This window comes from Brassica napus, unplaced genomic scaffold, assembly GCF_020379485.1.
Source record: "Brassica napus cultivar Da-Ae unplaced genomic scaffold, Da-Ae ScsIHWf_2474;HRSCAF=3194, whole genome shotgun sequence".
Lineage (NCBI taxonomy): Eukaryota > Viridiplantae > Streptophyta > Magnoliopsida > Brassicales > Brassicaceae > Brassica > Brassica napus.
In genome coordinates this window covers 26,820-32,209 of record NW_026015800.1, presented here as the reverse complement: position 1 = coordinate 32,209, position 5,390 = coordinate 26,820, and the positions used below count along the sequence as shown (strand labels likewise).

The 5,390-nt window shown below is 41.0% G+C and overlaps 1 non-coding gene across 1 annotated transcript; it reads right to left on the bottom strand.

Annotated features, from left to right (window-relative positions):
- Positions 1–4,870: 4,870 nt before the first annotated feature.
- On the bottom strand, positions 4,871–4,977 carry LOC125601168. Its single transcript, XR_007334089.1, has one exon. It is a non-coding gene; the product is annotated as a small nucleolar RNA R71 (small nucleolar RNA).
- Positions 4,978–5,390: the final 413 nt, after the last annotated feature.

Genomic DNA, 5,390 nt, shown 5'->3' with positions numbered 1-5,390 from the left:
ATGTAATAGCTACTGACTTTTAATTATTCAATATATATTTATTATTTCATAATATGTAAGAACATATAATACATAAAATAATTTATATATATAATGTTTATCCCGCGCAAGGCGCGGATCTTAATCTAGTATGATACTAAAATTGTGCTTAAAGCATCCAAAAATGTAATGTTCAGTTATTTGTGGATCGAGGTTCCTGAACCTTAATGGTTTTAACTTCTTTCTCCATATCTATCTTAACTTTTGGAGGGTATGTATGAATGTCTTTGAAGTATGCTTAAATCGCTGATCATGTTTGGATAAGTGTGGGTGGTTACTGTTTTGGTTCATGACTAGAGTGGTTCTAACGGTTCTCATGTGAAGATTCAAATGGTTTTATTAGTGTTACGATATGGTGGGAGCTTATGGAAGTCCGGCTTAAGGTGTGCGAGCATTAAGGTTCCGTCAAATTGGTTCTTTGGTTCTTGAGATAGAATTATATAAGTTTTTTTTTTCAAATCCAAAAACAAGCTTCCTTGACTTGTTTCTATCCGCAATTTAAAGATCGGAACACTCTTCCCCAGTGGTCGCTGTCATCATGACGCCTACTTATGTTCCCTCAGCGAGATTTGGGCTAAAGTTTTAGTACTTAATTTCATCATATCTTTCTAGTTTGTTCTTATCATTGTAAATCATCGAAGGATTGTGATCCTTGTGGTTTATGGCTCTGGAAAGAATGTACTCTTTGCTGGCTCTGTGTAAAAATTTCATGTTTTTAATATAATCTAACTAATGACAAAAAAAAAAACATCTAAAAATGTGAGACCGGTATTGAGGACAGGTCTAGTTCTATTAATAGTTAACTATTCTTATGGACTCTAGTGTTTTAAAATTGGCAAGTATTTAGTTTGTTTCCAGCCTTACTTCTATCACATATCTATTAATTAGGGGAATTTGGAGACGTATACATAACATGTTAGTAATTAAGTTTATACCCATAACATAGTTTAGGCTATGATATTATACATATTGTTATGCAGTTTCCAAAAATACCCTCTGGCGCGTGTGTAAAATAGATATGTTGGGTTTTTTGTTTAACCTGGAAATTGAAAAGTCTTTTTTCACTTTACAAAAGAAAAGAAAGAATGCGGAAAAAAACATAGATTTGGAGGGTGAGAACTTTTGTTTGTCTTCATTTGGGAAAGAAAAAAGATTACCCTGTCGTTAACGGCTGTAACGATCTTTGTAAGAGTCAAGAAAAAGTCAGGGTTACAGAAGTTGGAAAAAATTGACGGCGGTGTGAGTGATTGCTGAACGCAAAGGACATGAATCGAAGTAAGTCCGTGTGATTTATTAGCGGTATGAAAAAATATAATCTTGTTCGCAGCAACCCCAATCTGGGTTTTCGGTAATTAAATCAGATCCGACATATATTTTTCAGATCTGATGGAAGAGTTTAATGGTTTCTGGTGCAGCCTGGGTATGGCTTCTGCTCCGGATCACTTGAAGGGGAATGAAAGAGGGTTGTCCGTGGAGGCTACTAGCACTCTGCTGGACTATGGACGTCTCTCTGAAGATATGGAATGGCGACAGAGATGGTTTGCTACTCAAAGACACAAGATTACCCTGTATTTTCTAAGATGGTTTTCACTAAGGAATTCCTTCCCTAAGGTGAGATCAATGTTCCTTTAGCTGAACATAGAAAGCAGGAAATGAGATAACTCTTTGCTGAAAGTGTTTGATTGAAAAGTTGAATGACTTTCACAAAGTATGCGTAGAAAGATAAATAGAAAACCCCCAGCAACCCTAATCATAAACCAAGATGGTTTAATCTAATTCCTAATCTAAACCCAATCGAAATTGGTTTTTAATAAATCCTAATCCTACCCGAAATTGGTTTAATTTAAATGAAATCAAATACACTGAAAAAAATTAAACCAACATGCTAGTTTATCTTGGTTCTCCTCTTCTGATTTAAGCCCTACGAATTTGGCTAAGTGTTGGAGGCTCTTCTTGTGCTCTCAGTTTGATCTGGTTACTGGTCCACTCCACAAGGGCTAGCTCATTGGTTCTTCTCTGCTCAAGTCTGGCTCTTCTCTGCTCAAGTCTGGCTCTTCTCTTCTCAAGTCTGGCTCTTCTCGGCTCAAGTCTGGCTCTTCTCTGCTCAAGTCTGGCTCTCCCTCGTCAGACTCACTCAGCTCTCCAATGTCTCTACTCATGGCTGCACCATCCCCTCCTCCTTTAAAAGGATTTTCCTCAATCCGAACCTTCTAAGATAAACGCATTCATAACTGCTTTCATACACTGCTCTGGCTGTAAAGATTCATAACAACAAGGACATCTCAGAAAGTAATCTGGTTCTTCATGACTGATAGAACCTTCTTCCCCACTTCGGTGGTCGTACCAATCCATTGACCAAGAATAAGAAGTTTGTCATCTCTCAGCACAACTGATCTAAAATCAAAGTGAATCGCCTGACATGATTCTCCTGATCAGAGGTCGTTGTTGTACAATGATCCCCATAATCACTCTTGAGCTAGGACCGTGCCCTGCTTTCCTGGCCATCCCTGGTTTGCCACACATGATGGGGTGAGACAAGCTCTTTTTGCATAGACCTCATATCAGCTGAATCACGTTTTGTTCTTGGTCTAGGATGATGAGGCACCAAGCTGCAAGTCGTTTGTAGTTGATGCAATTCGAATTCTTTCTTTTTCCTGTCGTTGCTGCTGATTTGAGCTACAACTTGATATCTTGCATATTTCTAATGTTTTATCCATTCACCCATGTGCATTTTGATCATATAGATTAGGATTTAGCCATGTTAGGTTGCATTTTGCATACATGAGTCCTTATCAGGTATTGGAGTACCACATGGAGTTCTTGGAGACATTTGGGTGCAATTGGAGTCCAAAAGAAGTGTTTAAAGTGTCATTGGGCGAGCGACGAACCTTCCGGAGCGACACCGTCAAGTCGCTCTGATCTCCCTATCTCAGAGCGACAGGAAGAGTCGCTCGCGTTTGATCACCCGAGATGCGAGAACGAGAACGAGTCCGGAGCGACCTCTCGCAGCGACACAGCGAGGTCGCTCCCGAAGCATGGAGCGACTACTCAGAGCGACGAGCGGAGGTCGCTCGCGTTTTCATCACTCGGAAACGCGAGAACGAGTCCGGAGCGACCTCTCGCAGCGACACAGCGAGGTCGCTCCCGAAGCATGGAGCGACTACTCGGAGCGACGAGCGGAGGTCGCTCCGCGTCTTATTTCTGCTCGAACTTATGATTTCTCAAGGGCCTTTTGGTCATTTCATGATGCACGTTTTTATTTTCTAAACCTATGTTTTAATACTCTGTAAGCCACCAGGAGGCAGGGGATCTTTTGTTCTTAAGAAAAACCACCAAAAACCTTGGAAAGTCATCTCTTGAATCAATTGATCAGTTTTGTTATTGAAATTCTGTGTTCTTATATCTATTTTTTTGTGTTCTCTACATGATTAATCTGAAATCCAACATGGGTTTAAGAGGAATCATGGAGATTAGTGAGTAATCCCCCTTTGAATTCATGGGTTAGGGAGATTAAGGGTGATTAGGTTAGAGCTAGGATGTTTTAGTGTAGATCATTCATATTTCCTTGCTAGCAGAGTGAACCTAATGCATCTTCTGAGTTGGCCACTCAGTTGTTGATCCTTAGGCATTTCTCACCCGAAAGGTGTTCGAGGAAATGCCCGAGACAACTCTTCCTAGCTTTTAGCATACTTTGCCAAAGACATTTGTTGTTAGAGGTGCTAAGATAGCCATTGGACTTGCTAGTTATGATTACTTTCATATTATTCAACCAAAGACATTTGATGCTTGGATTGTGTTAGTAAATGAACATTCATCTAGACATAGAGTTTGTTTAGGATTGTGTCTAAGCTTAAGGTTGATAGTTTGATTGATCGTTTGCCATCCTTAGTTCGAAACTTGATCACCCGAGGTCTAATCCCTATATCCATGAGTTCTCTTTTCCCATAGTTAAGAAAGTATCATTTAGTTATTCCTTTTAGTTAGTTATAGTTTAAAAACCCTTTTTAAAACCATTGGTTGCACTTAGATTAAGTGATTACTTGCATTCTCGGTGCTTTCATATCTCTCAGAACTGGTTCGACAATCATTTATACTACAACATTTGTCTTAGGAGCCTTGAAAACTCCTAACATCAAATTGGCGCCGTTGCCAAATTCTGAGTAGATTTAAACATTGAGATTTAGTCAATTGCTTGAGACTAAGTCATTTTTATTTTCTTTTGTTACTGACTCTTTTTCACCTCCTCTTATTCTACAGGTGTATGAACTTGCGGAGCAACGGTCCATCAAACCTAGTTCCACGAGCTGCAGACATCAGAGCTTTAGAGAGAGAGTGTGCTAGAAAGAAAAGAGAAGAAGAGCAACAGGCTCAACTGCAAAGACTGAACACTGATATGGGAGACGTTCATCAGCATGATGCAGGCGTCAATGGCGCTAATAACAATGCTCCAGCTAACCAACAGCGAGCAGCTCGACCCATTGGCACTTACGATCGCCCCAACATTCATGGTCATAGATTGGGAATCCGAGCACCCGCTGTGGCAGCCAACAACTTTGAGATCAAATCAGGACTCCTCAACGTGATCGAGAACAACAAGTATCATGGCTTGGCTCTAGAGGATCCATTTGATCACTTGGACAGGTTCGACAGCTACTGTGGGTTGTCAAAAACCAATGGTGTGTCCGAAGATGCCTTAAAGCTCAAGCTATTCCCTTTCTCTTTGGGGGATAAGGCACGTCAGTGGGAGAAGTCTCTACCCAGCGACTCTATCACTTGGGATGATTGCAAGAGAGCATTCTTGGAGAAGTTCTTCTCTACTTCAAGAACTGCTAAGCTGAGAAATGAGATTTCCAGCTTTCAACAGAAGGGCTTGGAAGGATTCAGTGAAGCCTGGGAGAGATTCAAGGGCTACCAAGCTCAATGCCCACACCATGGTTTCTCTAAGGAGAGTTTGCTGAGCACATTCTACCGTGGTGCTCTTCCTAAGTACAGGGCCAGACTGGATACAGCTAGCAATGGGTTCTTCTTGGGGAGAACTGAGGAGGATGCAGAGGAGCTGGTTGACAACATGGTTAAAAGTGATGCAGTCTACAGTGGAGACCACGACAGAGGTAGTAGAACAGATGATAAGCAGACGAGGAAGGAGTTGAAGGCTCTACAAGATAAGATAGACATCCTCATTGCTGACAAAGCTACCCAAGAGCAGCTGCACTTTGTTGGCAACCCAAGCCAAGAGACACCAGTTGTTGTCCATGAAGTTGAGGGTTTGGAAGGTCAGGAAGAGCTGTGTTTCATCAACAACAATGGTAGCTGGTACAAGAAAGAGCCCAACTTTCAGTACAACAACTACC